Source organism: Anomaloglossus baeobatrachus, chromosome 1 (genome assembly GCF_048569485.1).
Source record: "Anomaloglossus baeobatrachus isolate aAnoBae1 chromosome 1, aAnoBae1.hap1, whole genome shotgun sequence".
Classification (NCBI taxonomy): Eukaryota; Metazoa; Chordata; class Amphibia; order Anura; family Aromobatidae; genus Anomaloglossus; species Anomaloglossus baeobatrachus.
This window is the reverse complement of record NC_134353.1, coordinates 627,670,048-627,688,903: the sequence shown is the minus strand read 5'-3', so window position 1 is coordinate 627,688,903 and position 18,856 is coordinate 627,670,048. Positions and strand designations below refer to the sequence as shown.

Sequence of the window (18,856 nt, the reverse complement as noted above, 5' to 3'; positions counted from 1 at the left end):
GTGAGAACCAGTGTCTGCCAGTTCTGCACCCCAGATAGATTGCTTTTGTGTTAGATTTAGCAAAGGTGAGAAAGTGACTAAAAGTCTTAAAATAGAATATATTTGACATTGTTTGTATTAAGAATCTTTTTTTTATATAAAGCTGCCAAAATTTGCAGTGTTTTACATTTAGAAGATTAGTACACATGGAAAATAAGAGCACAATAGCCGTAAAAGATTGCAATCGAGTTATTTACTCCTTCACCCCCGAGTCTCTTTTCTCCTTCCTGATTAGGCCATTGGAACGGATCCTAGTAACTCTGAGACAGGACGATATTTTTTTGCGTTTATTTGTGAAAATATCGGAAAACCAGAGAGTTATGTCACACAATAGTTAATATCTAACATTTACCACATGTCTATTTTACATCAACGCCATTTTTGAAACATACATTTTTTTGTTAGGAAATTGGTGTAATCGCTCAGTGTAGAGTGCAGAATAAATGTGAGGTGCGCCGTGATCTTTGGGAGGCAGAATAAATAAATCAACACCAGTAGAAGAATTGGCTTTACTATTTTTCTTTTACGCCGCTCACCTTGCAAGTATAGGTAATTAGAAGGCTTTATTACTCAGCTCAGTAGAATTACAGTGATACCAGATTAATATTTTTTTTTTTTTTTAGCGTTAGTTACGATCATGCTAAAAAAAAAAACCAAAAAACTTTTTTTGCATCCCCAAATTTTGAAAGTTATTTTTTTTCTTTTTTCTGCCGACAGAGTCATGTGAGGGATTGATTTTTTGCGGGATGAATTGGAGTTTTTATTTATTAACATTTTGGGTCACATAATATTTTTTGATCGCTTTCTATTCCACTGTTTGTGAGGCGGAATCAAGAACAAGAAACAGCAATTGAGGATTTTTTTTTAAATGTTTGTATTTTTTTACACTGCTCACTGTGTTATAAATTTGATAAGACAGCTTTATTCTTCTTTATTTTTTTTTTATATTTTCCTGCTTTTACACCATAAAAGCAATTTTGTAGAAAACAAATTGTTTTTGCATTGCTGTATTCTGAGAGCTATAGCTTTTATATATTTTTCGCTGACTGAGCTGTATGTCAGCTTGTCTTTTGTGGGACAAGATGATGCTTCCAGCTATACCATTTGTATTTATATATATATTACTTTTTGATCGCGTTTTATTCCACTTTTTTGTCAGCTGTATTATGTAAAGACAGTTATTGCTCCATTTTTTTTTTTTCCATCACGACTTCAGGTTACCCCGACAGTGATCGGACAGTTGCGATGACATTGCAGTGGCCGTTGATCAGACGGGAGGATGAACTCCCTCCCTCTCCCAGCCTTCTAAATATTGCAATCGATGTCAATCGTGGCATTTAGCGGGTTAAACAGCCTTGAGCAGTGCAGGCATCACTCCTGGCTGTGAGAGCCTCGTCTTGCCTGTCACATAAGCAGAGCTTTTGGCGACAATCATGAGGGCAGAGCTCCTGTGCCCTCTTCTATCACCATGATATACCTATACGTCATCGGTCGGGAGCTCCTATCCGACCATGACGTAAAGGTACATCAAATGTCGTGAAGGGGTTAACAGGGTTTACAGATCTTGAAAGGGGAACTGAAACTGCAAGGTAATTTTGAAACAAACATTTTGAACCTGTGAACAGCTGTTTAAGGAAAATCCACAAGTAAAAACCGCATATGTGTCTTCAGTATTTATCTGCAGCAGAGATGCAACAAAATCTCATGCCAATAGCACATGACTTGATCAAAACGTTTTATCACAGCTAAGTAACGGGAAGTGTCTAAATCAAAGCAGTTTCATATATATGAACATACCAAAGGTTGTTTGTGCACAGTGCATTCTTGATGAGTTTTTTGATGCAGATTTGGTGCAGATTGTGACCCAAATCTGCATGTCTATCTTTATGCCAGCTCTGCCAGCAAAGTCAAAGAGAATTCTGAAGTGCTTTGCGTACATAGTTTATTTTTTCCTAGCTGATTTGATGCAGAAAATAATCTCCAGCATGTCAATTGTTGGTGTTTTTTTTTTTCCCTGCGTTTTTTAGCCCTTCCACCCATTGACTTAATTAATAAAAATGTGTGGCATAACAACACACCAAAAACGCATGCGTTTTTGGGTGCGCTTTTCTACCAAAGGAAGCAGATTTGATGCAAATATTTTGTGCACACGAAATCTGCAATGTGCACATATAGACTAAGAAAGCAAAAACTGCAGCTGAAAAAGACCCTCAAATAATCTTATATAGATAATAGGTGCAGAAAATCTGCAACTTCAAAAACACACTAAATACTCATGGTGGAAACTTAGCCTAATGAAATATTCACAAACAAACAGATTTTTTTTTATTTTGTGACTTTCCCATTCATTTAACTAGAACTTGCAGAAATCTATGCACTTGCTGCAGTAACAGCCCAATTCAGATGCATTAAATTGATTTTTTTAGCAGTAGAAATATTTACAAAAAATTTAGTCTAGTATTCATGGCCTGTCCTTAGGGTTTTCACATTTGAATGGGACTGATCTGTTCTATGCTGCAGTACAAGGCATAGCCATAACCAAATACACAAATGCATGTGTGAAATATTTATGACCTATACTAAGAATAAGCCATCAGCTGGGGTGTGGTACATAGCTCTATGGTGTTCTTAGATCTGGCGATTTGCATGTTGGTGGGCGTCATGGCTAGTGATGGGTGGACTCGCAGATAACCGGGATTGGTGGATCTAACCGGATTAAAAAAAATTGTCTATGGGGACCAGAATTCGCCGTGTAAAAATGATGGTAGAAGGGATGGGGTAATTGGAGAAAGCGCTTCATACTTACCGAGTCTCCAGCGTGACTTAACTGCTCCCACTCATTCCACTTCCAAAGCCGCTCATTGTCGCTAATCCATTTTCACTGATTTCCCTGCCCACCGGCAGTCCTGGCATCTATGATTGGTTGCAGTCAGATGATGGACCCCCAGCCTGTGTAACAGCATGTCTGTCTGCAGTGAGTCACAGACACTGTCTGCGGGTCATTGTAGATTGGAGTAAAAATAAATAAATACAAATTGGCATAGGGTCCCCCTATTATGATACCTGCCATGATAAAGCCCACGGCTCAGGCTACAGCCCCCATCCGTGTACTTATCTTGGCTGTGTATCAAAATATGAGGAACCACATGCAGCTTTTTTTTTTTTTTTTTCAAGATTTAAATAAATAATTTTAAAAAAACAGCATGCGGTCCCCCATCCCCCTCCTGATTTTGATACCCAGCCATGATAATACCCGACAGCTGACGGCTGGTATTCTTATGCTGGGGAGACCAATGTTTATTGAGCCCCCCAGCCTAAAATTGGTGGCAGTCTGCAGCCGCACGGAATTGCTGCATTCATTAGATGTGACAGTCCTGGCACTTTACCAGGCTCATCCTGATTGCCCTGGTACAGTGGCAATTGGGGTAATAAGGGGTTAATTGCAGCGCACAGCTTCCACTAAGCCCTAGATTAGTAATGGGAGGCGTCTATGAGACCTCCCTCCATTACTAATCTGTAAGTGAAAAGAAATAAACACAAACACCCAAGAAACCCTTTATTTGAAATAATCGAATTTCTAGTTTTTATTTATTCTGCGTCTTAAAAATCTAAATAAAAAGCGATCAATAAATGTTGCATATTCCAAAATAGTACCCAAAAAAATTTCAACTCATCACACAAAAATAAGTATACATTATACATACTAAAATATTGCCAAAAAAAGTTACAGCTCTCAGAATATGGTGATGAAAAAAACTGTTATAAAATTATTATTTTTTTTACTATGTAATAGTAGCAAACTATATATATAAAAAAAATTATATAAATGTGGTATCTCTGTAATCGCACCGACCCGAAGAATAAAGTCGTCTTATCACTACTACCATACAGTTAGCAGCGCAAAAATAAAAATAAGACATTTTCCAGTACTGCTATCTATTTGCTCATTTTTCTTCCCAAGAATCAGAATAATACTCTGTTCACATTTATCCTGCGCTCTCCATTGAGCACTTATATTTGTGTTTCCGTGTAAAGCCCAAAAACCACGATTCAGACCAAATCCAGGACGAAACCACTCACTCTAATGAGGCAGATGGAGACACTTTGGACTCTGGTGTTTGTTTTGCTGGTGCCCACCTCTTTAGGTGTGCCCAGAGCTGTGGTGCACCACAGTTCTGTGCACACCTAAATAGAAGGATACAGTGAAACAGACGTCAAACAGAGTCAAAGTATCTCCATCTGAATGGTTCCATCCAAATTTTCATCTGAATCATATTTTTAGGGAATTTACATGGAAACTGCACATAAGTGCTCAGCGCGGAACACAAGATTGTGATCCCAGTCTTATACTGAAAGTGATCAAAAAGTGTGATGTACCCGAAAATGTTACCAATAAATCCTCTAACGTACCCCCACAAACCCAGCCCCCACTCAGGTCCGTAATGTCACTGGGAATATAGGTGGGGGTCCCACATTACTGGTAGAACAAAGACTCTGGAACAGCGATATGGCTCCCACCGTCCAAATAAAATCTAGTGAAATCTGCACTCCTAAATTCAAATTTCCCCCTCCTTCTGAGCCCCACATACACATATTAGCCAGCTCACCACTTTCAGAATCTGGGGTGTCTCACGATGCCTGCACAGGATATCCCTGGTCCGGTTATAATGAAATGCAAATATAGAAACAAATCCAGCGCTCTGCAATCCTGCATGTTTAAAATCTTCCTTTATTGCAATTTTTTTTTAAAATTCAGCAGTACAGGCGTACACAGAAATACAAGGTTAGCGATCCAACGCGTTTCGACAGATAACAAGACGTTAAATATTATTCATGGATACAGACTAAACCGACATATACCTCTTAAATCGTTTTAAAAAAATATATATATATACAGTACAGACCAAAAGTTTGGACACACCTTCTCATCTCTAGAGCAACTGTTAAGAGGAGACTTTGTACAGCAGGCCTTCATGGTAAAATAGCTGCTAGGAAACCACTGCTAAGGACAGGCAACAAGCAGAAGAGACTTGTTTGGGCTAAAGAACACAAGGAATGTACATTAGACCAGTGGAAATCTGTGCTTTGGTCTGATGAGTCAAAATGTTCGATCTTTGGATCCAACCACCGTGTCTTTGTAGAAAAGGTGAACGGTGCCTGGTTCCCACCATGACACATGGAGGAGGAGGTGTGATGGTGTGGGGGTGCTTTGCTGGTGACAATGTTGGGGATTTATTCAAAATTGACAGCATACTGAACCAGCATGGCTACCACAGCATCTTGCAGTTGCATGCTATTCCATCCGATTTGCGTTTAGTTGGACCATCATTTATTTTTCAACAGGACAATGGCCCCAAACACACATCCAGGCTGTGTAAGGGCTATTTGACTAAGAAGGAGAGTGATGGGGTGCTACACCAGATGACCTGGCCTCCACAGTCACCAGACCTGAACCTAATCGAGATGATTTGGGGTGAGCTGGACCCCAGAGTGAAGGCAAAAGGGCCAACAAGTGCTAAGCATCTCTGGGAACTCCTTCAAGACTGTTGGAAGACCATTTCCGGTGACTACCTCTTGAAGCTCATCAAGAGAATGCCAAGAGTGTGCAAAGCAGTAATCAAAGCAAAAGGTGGCTACTTTGAAGAACCTAGAATATAAGACATATTTTCGGTTGTTTCACACTTTTTTGTTAAGTATTTCATTCCACATGTGTTAATTCATAGTTTTGATGCCTTCAATGTGAATCCACAATTTTCAGAGTCATGAAAATAACGAAAACTCTTTGATTGAGAAGGTGTGTCCAAACTTTTGGTCGGTACTGTGTATATGTATGTGTATGTGTGTGTGTGTGTGTGTGATAGATAGATAAGATAGATAGATATATATATATATATATATATATATATATATATATATATATATATATATATATATATATATATCTATATATATATATATATCTATCTCTATCTATCATCATTCAACTGGTCTGCCACACCATCATTTGTGGTTCAACCCACCTACACACCTGTTGCAAGCACCTATGCATGAAAAGAGAAAGATTCAAACTGAGAATAAATTACAGAATACAAATAAAAACACTTCACATGAACTACATTTAACCAAATTAATTATACTGGATATGAAGATCCTGACAGATATTTAATCCCAGCGGTGTTCCGGTACATAATTTAAAAATCCAGAATGACTCTCGATTGAGGATTTTTCTTTGAAAGTCACCTCCTCTATCTGATTTCACAGCCTTTTCGATTGCCCTAAACCTTAAACTTTAAACATCGCCCCCATGCTCAAGAGAAAAATGCTTTGAGACCGCTGAACAACCGCATAGATTAGTTTTATCCGCATCGAAAATGTGGCGTCTAATGCGATTCTTGAGTGGTTCCACAGTACAGCCTACGTATTGAATAAGACAAGTGGTACAATCTATCAAATAGATAACACCTTCGCTGTTACAATTCATGCGTCTCTTCAATTGATATCTCAAACATGAAACATAAGAAACAAAGATGTTGATATTAGCAACGTGTTGACAGGCTTTACATGAAAAATGTCCACATTTAAAAAAAAAAAAAAAAAAAAATAACCTTATTATTTTCTAATGATCTGAATAATCTAATATATAAAACTGGCTGTATGTGTGTATGTATGTATGTATGTATGTCCACTAAAGGAATCCGCACCGTCGCATTTACAATCACGAATTTTTGCACAGACACCCCATGTTACTCAGGGAACGTCATAGACTATGTTTTAACGGGAAAATTTAACCCCGCACTTTACAGTTACTCTACAAAAAAACCTGCCTCCATGAAACTGAATGGAGGTGGGATCTACAAGCTATTAATAGCAACTGTCAGTGGTTAATATAGGAACAAAATAAACTGTTAGTATAAGAAGCTTATGTGTGAGGTAATAAGAGGTCAGTGGGGAGACGGATAGAGAGAGACAGAGAGAGGGAGACAGGGAAAGAAAGGACAGACAGACAGAGAAAGAGACATAGAGAGAGACACAGACAGTCAAAGAGACAGACAGAGGCAGACAGACACAGACAGACAGGGAAAGAGACAGGCAGACAGGAAAAGAAACAGAGAGACAGAGACAAGGAAAGAGACAAGGAAAGAGACAAGGAAAGAGACAAGGAAAGAGACTGGGAAAGAGACTGGGAAAGAGACTGGGAAAGAGACTGGGAAAGAGACTGGGAAAGAGACTGGGAAAGAGACTGGGAAAGAGACTGGGAAAGAGACGGGGAAAGAGACGGGGAAAGAGACGGGGAAAGAGACGGGGAAAGAGACGGGGAAAGAGACGGACAGACAGGGAAAGAGACGGACAGACAGGGAAAGAGACGGACAGACAGGGAAAGAGACGGACAGACAGGGAAAGAGACGGACAGACAGGGAAAGAGACGGACAGACAGGGAAAGAGACGGACAGACAGGGAAAGAGACGGACAGACAGGGAAAGAGACAGGGAAAGAGACATAGACGGGAAAAGAGACATAGACGGGGAACGAGACATAGACGGGGAACGAGACATAGACGGGGAACGAGACATAGAAGGGGAACGAGACATAGAAGGGGAACGAGACATAGACGGGGAACGAGACATAGACGGGGAACGAGACAGACAAAAAGACAGAGGCAGACGGACAGAGGCAGACGGACAGAGACAGACAAAAACAGAGACACACAGACAGACACACAGACAGAGAGAGAGAGACACAGACAAACAGACCGAGACAGACACAGACAGACAGACACAAACAGACGAAGATGGGAGACAGACGGAGAGACAGTTACTATCCCGGGCAACGCCCAGGTACTACAGCTAGTATTTTTATATTCTGGACTAAATTTAGTTGAGAAGATAATCGGAACTTTGAAATTTGTTTCATTAATATCTGTCGAAATGCATTGGATCGCTAACCTTGTGTTTCTGTGGATGCCTGTACCGCTGAATTTTAAAGAAATTTTGCAATAAAGGAAGATTTTATACATCCCGGACTACAGACTGCTGAATTTGTTTCTATATAACAATCCATAGGGTGCGTGTCTCTAGAAGCACAAGATTATCTCCGCTCAGGAACAATTGATTAAAATGAACTGTGTGGGAAAACCCCTTTAAGTATGCTGTGGCACTTGCCTATTTAGGTGATCTAATTTTCTGTTTGGCTAATAAGAGTACCTCTGACCATACAGATTAGATGGCTGTTAGCCGAATGATGCTTTGGCCAATCCTACGGCTGACAGCCATCTCTGCCATCTGTCCCATGCACAGGAGCGGCCGAGCGTTCCAACTACTGCCACATCCAATTCACTACTCCACATGCTTTGTGTATATTAATGGACACCAATGTAACAGTAGTTATGCCTAGACGTTATGGGCACCGGATCCTGTAAAAGCGTGCTCCTTATTTCTGCATTTGCTTCAACTGAATGATCTCTGAAAGACGAGCTTTTAGCATAATGTAAAAAAAATAAATAAAATAGTCTATGGAATAACCCCAGGAATTTGTAGATTATAAGCAGACGGAAAGTATTGACTTTCCCTTTAAAACTTCTATAAAATAGTCATAGACTTTTTTGTTGTTGTTGGAATGTTTTTGCCTTTAAGCATTTTAATAGGACTCCAAGTAATTACACATTGCCCTTATGTTAAAGCTTGCTTTGTAACTTACTAAGTCGAAATGACTGGTTAATTAGGCCAGATGCCCAAGTTGCCATTCTGTGACAAGGAATCTGATTTGGAGAAATTAGCATGCTTCATCTGTAACATACTCAAATTATTTCTGATGAGTTTGTCAGTTAACCATATGACAACATAATTTGACAAGGATTTTTTTGTCATCTGATTCTGCCGGTTGAACTGAAATAGCGTTGAACTATATTTTCATATTTGGTTGATAAGATGCAAAATAGAGCTATAAACATTGCTTTACTAAGGTATCTAAAATTACATCACAGCAGCTTAGCTTCTGACTCGCTGAAGCCCCCAAGAAGCCCAGAAATAATTCACTCTAAAGATGCCTATGGGAATCCATTAGCCTTATTGCTGATTTGTAGCTGGAGGAATTTAAAGAAGTACTCCCATGTATAGTAATAAATGCGTGTATATGTGCATGTAATGTAGTGTCATTGTATTAACTCCTTCAATCCCCTGGCGATTTTCCATTTTTATTTTTTCCACTCCCCTTCTTCCGAGAGCCGTAGTATTTTTATTTTTCTGTCACTCTTGATATATAAGGGCTTTTTTTTTTGCGGGACAAGTTCTACTTTTAAATGAAACCATACGTTTTGCCATATAGTGTACTGAAAAACAGCAAAAAAATTCCAAGTGAAAAAATAGTGCGATTGCATGGTTGTATTTGGGATAGTTTATTCACAGTGTTCACTATATGGTAAAACTGATGTGTTGTCTCAGGGCGGTACGAGTTCATAGATACCAAACATGTATAGGTTTTATTTTATCTAAAGGGTTAAAAAAAATTCAAACGTTTGTCCCAAAAAATGGCGCATTTTTTGGTCCATTTTTCCATGATCCATAGCATTCTCATTTTTTGGGATCTGAGGCTCACTGATGGCTTATTTTTTGCGTCTTTTGCATTTTGCGCAAAATTCGCAGCACCAAAAAACGAAATTTTGGCGTTTGGAATTTTTTTACCAAATGTGTGTGTATTTTTGTAACCCTTTAATTTTCAATGGGGCGATTGGGGGCTGATTTGAACTTTTACGTTTTTTAATTTATTTTTTTTTTTAATTTTTAATTTTTTAATTTTTTTTTTAACTTGTTTTCGTTTTTTTACTAGTCCCTCTCGGGGACTATAACGATCGGCAGTGTGATTGCTCTTCCTTTTCTCCAGATCAGAGCTACACAGCTGAGATCTGCAGAAAAGGAGCTCTCCTATTACAAATGGCCCTCTGCTGGGTGTAAGAGGAAGTGACTCAAGAAAGCTACAGGAGTCATCACATGACCCTGTGCTACCATGACAACCATCAGATCTACGTGATCATATCATGTGACGTCCGATGGAGCCGGATGAGTGAATGCTTACTGCGGCCTGCTATTATATTGCGCTGTGACATTTTCACAGCGCACTGTTAGGGGTGGGCCCCCTTTAGTTTTCAGTGTAGTATAATTAACACACAAACTGCTCTCCTGTAACATACAAAGCCTCCTCCAGCTTGAGGGTACAGCACTGTTTTACAGTCCGTTTAACTCGCAATACGCCCGCACAGGTTCCGATACACTTCTCCACAGAAGTATCCCAGTCAAGGTATCTCCCTCTCCTCTCACTCACTCCGGTCAGTACACGAAACACCTCTCTCTGAGGTTCCTTCCGGAGGTGTCACAAACCTCTACACACTGACCCCGGTCAGAAGAAGCGAACTTTATAATCTCTACACACGTGGTCCCGGTCAGGACAAGCTACTCCTCTCTCTTTCAGAGGATTCTTTCCTGGAGACAACACAGCCTCCCCATACTGACTGTGTGTCAAACAAACAGTCTGCATTTTCACACGAGACACACCTATGGGCAAAAGTATGTGGATAGCCAGACCCGCCTGTCTCTCCAGCTATCCATAAAACATGTCCTTGGAACGCCCTAATAAAACTTGTGGCACTACATGTTCCAGAGCAGACATCCAGGCTTACATCACCTCCATGATATATACTCTCCGAGATGTGACATACAAAGCTATCCTCCACCTGTCTCCTCCATATACAGTGCCTACAAGTAGTATTCAACCCCCTGCAGATTTAGCAGGTTTAATAAGATGCAAATAAGTTAAAGCCTGCAAACTTCAAACAAGAGCAGGATTTATTAACAGATGCATAAATCTTACAAACCAACAAGTTATGTTGCTCAGTTAAATTTTAATAAATTTTCAACATAAAAGTGTGGGTCAATTATTATTCAACCCCATGGTTTAATATTTTGTGGAATAACCCTTCTTTGCAATTACAGCTAATAATCGTCTTTTATAAGACCTGATCAGGCCAGCACAGGTCTCTGGAGTTATCTTGGCCCACTCCTCCATGCAGATCTTCTCCAAGTTATCTAGGTTCTTTGGGTGTCTCATGTGGACTTTAATCTTGAGCTCCTTCCACAAGTTTTCAATTGGGTTAAGGTCAGAAGACTGACTAGGCCACTGCAACACCTTGATTTTTTTCCCTCTTGAACCAGGCCTTGGTTTTCTTGGCTGTGTGCTTTGGATCGTTGTCTTGTTGGAAAATGAAATGACCCATCTTAAGATCCTTGATGGAGGAGCGGAGGTTCTTGGCCAAAATCTCCAGGTAGGCCGTGCTATCCATCTTCCCATGGATGCGGACCAGATGGCCAGGCCCCTTGGCTGAGAAACAGCCCCACAGCATGATGCTGCCACCACCATGCTTGACTGTAGGGATGGTATTCTTGGGGTCGTATGCAGTGCCATCCAGTCTCCAAACGTCACGTGTGTGGTTGGCACCAAAGATCTCGATCTTGGTCTCATCAGACCAGAGAACCTTGAACCAGTCTGTCTCAGAGTCCTCCAAGTGATCATGAGCAAACTGTAGACGAGCCTTGACATGACACTTTGAAAGTAAAGGTACCTTACGGGCTCGCCTGGAACGGAGACCATTGCGGTGGAGTACGTTACTTATGGTATTGACTGAAACCAATGTCCCCACTGCCATGAGATCTTCCCGGAGCTCCTTCCTTGTTGTCCTTGGGTTAGCCTTGACTCTTCGGACAAGCCTGGCCTCGGCACGGGTGGAAACTTTCAAAGGCTGTCCAGGCCGTGGAAGGCTAACAGTAGTTCCATAAGCCTTCCACTTCCGGATGATGCTCCCAACAGTGAAGACAGGTAGGCCCAACTCCTTGGAAAGGGTTTTGTACCCCTTGCCAGCCTTGTGACCCTCCACGATCTTGTCTCTGATGGCCTTGGAATGCTCCTTTGTCTTTCCCATGTTGACCAAGTATGAGTGCTGCTCACAAGTTTGGGGAGGGTCTTAATTAGTCAGAAAAGGCTGGAAAAAGAGATAATTAATCCAAACATGTGAAGCTCATTGTTCTTTGTGCCTGAAATACTTCTTAATACTTTAGCGGAACCAAACAGAATTCTGGTGGTTTGAGGGGTTGAAAAATAAATGACCCTCTGAATCAACTTTTCACAATTTAAAAAAAAAAAAGAAATAACATTCTTTTTTGCTGCAGTGCATTTCACACTTCCAGGCTGATCTACAGTCCAAATGTCACAATGCCAAGTTAATTCTGAATGTGTAAGCCTGCTAAATCTGCAGGAGGTTGAATACTACTTGTAGGCACTGTATCTGTGACGTCATCTACTGGTACCTACCTGCACTCAACCCCTGATTCTCAAAAGATCTCTTTCTCACTTACCATCTTATCGCCTCAACCCACAATCTCATACAAGATTTCTCCCATTCCTCCCCATACTCTGGAACTCTCTACCTCAGCATATCAGATTCTCGCCTACCTTGAAAACATTCAAAAGGAACCTGAAGACCTATCTCTTCCTACAAGTTTACAACCTGCAGTAACCCTCAGTCCAGTACACGACTGCATGACCAGCTCTACCCTCACCTACTGTATCCTTACCCAGCCCCTGTAGACTGTGAGTCCTCGAGGGTAGGATCTTTTCTTTTCTGTACCAGCCAGTGACTTATATTCATGAATATTGTACTTGTTTTTATTATGCATACCCCTTTTTCACATGTAAAGTGCCATGGACTAAATGTCGCTTTAACAATAAAAAATAAATATTATATCGTGCACCCCCCATAGTTCTCTATATATTATAATGCACCCCATAGTCCTCTGTATTTTATAATGCACCCACAGTGTCTTCCATATATTATAATGCACTCCAATAGTCCTCCATATATTATATTGCACGTTCATAGTCCTCCATATATTATAATGCACCTCCATGGTCCTTCAAATATTATATTGCACCCCCCATAGTCCTTTATATATTAAAATGCACCTCCATGGTCAATGAAATAGTATATTGCACCTCCCATAGTCCTCCATATATTAATATGCTCCTCCATGGACCTTCAAATAGTAAAATGCACCCCCCCATAGTCCTCCATGTAGTATAATGCACCTTCATGTTCCTTCATATAGTATAATGCACCCATGTAGTCCTCCATATGTTAAAATGACCCCATAGTCCTTCGTATATTATGTTGCACCCCCATAGTCTTCCATATATTATTATGCACCTCCATAGTCCTCAAAATGTACACCCCATAATCCTCCACTAATGTACTCATGCTGATACAGTTCAAAGTGCAGTGCCTTGCGGGGGTGGGGACTCGACTCACGGAGCCCCTAGCGGCTGCGTGATCTGCCGCCATTGGGGTACACCACTGTTTGACACCCGTTCATTCATGAATTTGAAGGTCTAGTTGCACAGGGAAGTTTTATTTTCACTACAGGTGTGTTGTAATATATATATCAACTATCAAGATAGAACAATACAAATTACAATTTAAAACTCGAAATTATTGTTAATATTTAATCTGAAAGTGATTATTAGGTTCCAGCACTTAAAACTGAATTCATTGCATTATATAAAGTTAGTTTTTCAATATACATTTTGTACGGATTCTTTATTATCTTTGCGTTTGATATGAGCCAGTCAGCCAATTCCCTTCACACGCATAACTGGTCATGTGCCACCCCGAGGAGCTCTCTCCTGTCCTGTCTCCTATAAGATGTTTTAATTTAGATTTTAAACATGTCTAAAGATATTTTTTAAAAACTCAGCCCCTTTAACTTATTATTCTGTAAGTGTTGGTGGAGCAGTGTCATCGTCCCTCAGATCAGACGTGTTGAATATATGTGCTGCGTAACCTACAAAAAACACAAGCCACCCACCTCCAACTGTGAATATAGAGCAAATAGCAAAATGCCCAGTGGCAAAGTATATGGATAACAGACTGGCCAGAATGGAGACCGAGAAAAGGGGCAATCATAAATGCCATATAATACATATTTTTTACATTTGTATCAAATTATCACAAAGCCATAACTAATAAAAATAGTGTATAGTATAGAAGAGAGATTAAAAGAAATGCATAGAGGACAGGACGAGATGGTAATAATCCTCGGGAACAAGATACATTATGGAATAGTGTGAGTCTCGCATCAGTATCACCCGGCACGGCCTGATGCTCTCCGGACAGGAGCGGGTCGGCTGCATGTATTTCCATTCAGCTGAGGCACTCCTGTCCGGAGAGCATCAGGCCGTGGCGGGTGATACCGATGCGAGACTCACACTATTCATATGCAAGTGGAACTGTACTCTAATTTAGAGACACAGCAATTCCCTCCCAATGTTAGAAGGCACAATATATAAACTGTAATATACATACATGTTTTTATTTACATTTTAAACATGTCTAAGACTATGTTCACAAACACCATTTTTGCTGCATTTTCTCCTGCAGCCAAAAAACCTGTTCTCTTCCTAGTGAAAACACTTTGTTCAAAACGCCCATTTTGCTTTGTTTTTCGGTGAGGATTACGTGTGCTTTTGTGTACAGCATATGTTTAATAAAGTTTTTTTCACTAAAAAAAACACTTAAAAAACACAGCATTTGTTGCATTTTTATAGTGTTATAGCTGGTTTAATTTTTATTTCATAAATCAATAGTACACATGAAAATAATCAACTGTGTAATATATCTTCGCAGACAAATCTGCTTCCTTCTCTGCCAGAATTGATCAGTCATTATCAAAATTCTCAATTCTGAGGTAAAATCTGTATTCAGTGAAGACTTTCCCATTACTGAGATAGGAGATGGCACTGATGAGAAAAGAGGGAGGAGGGGGTGGAGCTCTGCCTCTAGCTCCTCCCTTTGCTTCTAGCTCCTCCCTCTGCCTTTAGCTCCTCCTTCTTCCCGTCATAGAATCTCCTCAGTATCAACTGACATCTCCTATCTCTAATGCGGGCGTCACACGTTACGATCTATTGTGCGATCGCACGAGCGATCGTACCCGCCCCCGTCGTTTGTGCGTCATGGGCAAATCGCTGCCCTATTGCACAAAGTCGTTAAACCGCCGTAACACGTACTTACCTGCAGAGCGACCTCGCTGTGGGCGGCGAACATCCTCTTCCTCAAGGGGGAGTGACGTTCAGCGTCACACAGCCGTCTGCCAATAGACGCGGAGATGAGCGGAACATAAACATCCCGCCCACCTCCTTGCTTCCGCATAGCCGGCGGGAGCCGCGGGACGCAGGTAAGCTGTGTTCATCGTTCCCGGGGTGTCACACGGAGCGATGTGTGCTGCCCCGGGTAAGATGAACAACCTGCGCCGTGAAAAATAAACAATGTTTTAAAAATAAGCGACGTGTACACGACTCACGATTTGTGACCGATTCAGCGTCGCTCGGAGGTGTCACACAGAAACAACGTCGTGAACGATGCCGGATGTGCGTCACGAAAACCGTGACCCCGACAATGCATCGCACGATAGCTCGTCTCGTGTGACGCCCGCATAATGGGAAAGTCTTCACTGTATACAGATTTTACCTCAGAATTTAAAATTTTGATAATGACTGATCAATTCTGTCCGAAAAAGAAGCAAATTTGTCTGATAGGATACATTACAAAGTTGCTTATTTTCATGTGTACTATTGATTTATGCAATAAAAATTAAACCGATGCTTATGCTTTAAGCTCTATGATGAGGCCAGGGCGATTATGCAATAAGAGGTGTTCAAAGCGTCCTATCTACCCCAAAATAGTATTAATAACAACATCAGGTCACCACACAAAAAAAAAGCACTTGCTTAGCGCCATCAACCAAAAAATAAAAATGTTAAGAGCTTTGGAAACTGGTGACTCAAGCTAATTTTTGTGGCGTTTTTTTTTTTTTACAAATTTCTGAATTATTTTTGTTCCCACTTAAACATTAAAACAATGCATGCTTTGTGCAGTCCTCACTGTACTGACCTGGAGAATCATGTTTCCAGGTAATTGTTACTGCAAAATGAATGAGAAGAAAACAAAATCTAAAAAGTAATTGCCCACAACCAAGCCCTCACATGGCTTTTTCAGAAAGTAAAAAGTTAAGGGGGGGGGGGGAAGAGTGCAAAACAGAAACACGAAACAGAAAATTGTTCAGTCCTTAAGGGGTTATTAAAAATGCATAAAAAAGCAGCAAAAAAACAAAAAAAAAAACTATGTCAACTTAGCCTAAAATTATATGCATGCATTGAAAGATCTGCTGCAAAAACTAGAGTGTTGGTAGGAAAAACGCTGCGTAAAATATGCACGTTTTTGCTCACTCTTCTTGTTGCATTTTTTTTCCCGTTAAGTGATCAAGTGAAAAATGCTGAAAGATTTGAGGCGCTGCTCATTTGAAAGAAAAAAACGCTTTGGTTTATAACTGCAAGGAAAAAACAGCAGCATATGCATATCAGAAATCTGTTTCACTTTGCAGTAAAGTAAAATACTGCATTCTTTTTCCACAGCAAAAATGCAGCATGTGACCTGTGAATAAGCCGTATACATATTTTTTAAAAGCACAGCCACTTTTATTTATTTCATCAGTGTTGGTGGAACAGTCTCATCGTACCGCAGACATATTAGAAGAAAGGTATGGACACCAAGGAGACTCCATGTATGGGTGTGACTTTGGGTGGGGTGCGCAACAATTAGGCTATGTTCACATTTCTGTTGTTTAGGATCAGTCACAATCCGCGGCTCTGATAAACAACACAATCTGTTTGGCGGATTCCGTTGTTTCCCATACACTTGTATGAGCGGCGGATTGTGACTGATGACCCTGGGTTGCAACCGCCTCGCATCAGTCATTTACTGTCTGACTGTTGGGCGGGAGGGACGCAGCATGCAACGTTTTTTGTTGCGACAAAAAAAAACGCACCCCAGAGGATTCCGTTGGAATGTATGTTTATGGTGCAGGATTCCGTTATCCTGCGTCATGCAACGGATTCCAGTGCAGGAATCCGTCACGTTTTACTGAGCATGCCCAGCATGTCCGGCAGAACGTCCGAAATCATATAAAATCAGTTCCTCTATCTCGCTTCCCCCTCCCCTCCCCACCATGCAGGTTTTAAACTGAAATGATCACCCTTTTCAGAGAGATCAGCTGATCGGCTTTTGCGAGTGATCAGCTGATCACCCGGCGGATGGCTTTTCATTGCGATCAGCTGATCTGCTTTTGAGAGCGATCATCTGATCGTTCTCTCTTTCAACAGAATCCGCTTTCTCATGACAAGAAATTCCATTTCTTTTCACCCGTTGTACAACGCATCAGTCACAAGTGTTAAGCAACGCAGGTGACTGATGCAAAAAAACGGAAATGTGAACATAGCCTAACTGATTTCTTTAGGCTGGTGTCCATCACCCTGCTGCCGTTCCTCATCGTAGACTAAATAGTATCCCACGCAACACCAGAATTTGCTTGGCAACCAAACTTGTTCAGTTTATTCTTCACACCACTATGACAGACATGGCCTCACTCCTCACGGTTCTGATTCTACTGTTTCTGCTGGGTCTCCTTTCCCCCCTTTTCCTCACACCTTCGTCTGCTTGTGGGCCCAACGTCTCTCTAGTTGCATGACTCTCTAAGCCTGCCAGGGTGAGCCGCATGCTCCAGACATTTCCACGTTAACTCACGGTTCCCTAACACCATGGCCATGTCACCTCCTTGAACCCTATCTAGAACTGCAATCCCACGAGGCCCACACTACTACCCAAGCCTCATGCCACCTATCACTTCACCTCTATCACGACCTAACTCTGAACTAGCTGATATCTAATTTACTACTGTTCCAGACCACCCGCTGTCAAAGCAAGTGTAAAGGTACCATCACACTTAGCGACGCTCCAGTGATCTCACCAGCGATCTGACCTGGCAGGGATCGCTGGAGCGTCGCTACATGGTCGCTGGGGAGCTGTCAATCAGGCAGATCTCCACAGCGATCAGAGATCAGCCACCAGCGACCCGTGTATCGACGCTATCCTTGGTAACCATAGTACACATCGTGTTACTAAGCAAATCGCTTTACTTATAGTTACCCGATGTGTACCTTGGGTATGTTTGCAGGGAGCAGGGAGCCGGTCTCTAGAAGCTGCGGACGCTGGTAACCAAGGTAAATATCGGGTAACTAAGCAAAGCGCTTTGCTTGGTTACCCGATGTGTACCTTGGTTACCAGCGTCCGCAGAAGCCGGCTCCCTGCTCCCTGCACATTCATATCGTTGCTCTCTCGCTGTCAAACAGTGATCTGTGCTTCACAGCGGGAGAGCAACGACCAAAAAATGGTCCAGGACATTCAGCAACGACCGGCGACCTCACAGTAGGGGCCAGATCATTGCTGGATGTCACATACAGCGACATCGCTAGCAAGATTGCTGTTGCGTCACAAAAACCGTGACTCAGCAGCGATGTCGCTTAGTGAGACGTGGCCTTTACATTAGACCTGCGTTAAATAGTACTTCATTCATCTACAGATTGCATGGCCTAGCCAGGTATACTTGGTTAGTGGCTTGGACCACTAGTGCCATGAATAGACCTCTTTGGATTACAAGGTCTCTGTATTCTTCTAGAATTTTGGTGCTTTGGAATTTAAAACTGAATGAATTCTACAAACATGAGAGAAAACTGTAGCAGGGTCATGGTGAACATTGGATGTCTAGGTTGAGTTATCTGTTTGAAGATGTAAATGTTAGTAAGGCTCTATCTTGCATTATTCATCTTTGATATCACCAATTCTGATGAGTCACAGGTTCAGCGATTAGTTCTTGGAGCTAATATGTGA

At 41.3% G+C, this 18,856-nt stretch overlaps 1 protein-coding gene across 1 annotated transcript in view; it reads left to right on the top strand.

Annotated features, from left to right (window-relative positions):
- Positions 1-18,856, top strand: part of AUH (AU RNA binding methylglutaconyl-CoA hydratase) — a 337,001-nt gene that overhangs the window by 51,009 nt on the left and 267,136 nt on the right. The window lies entirely within an intron of this gene.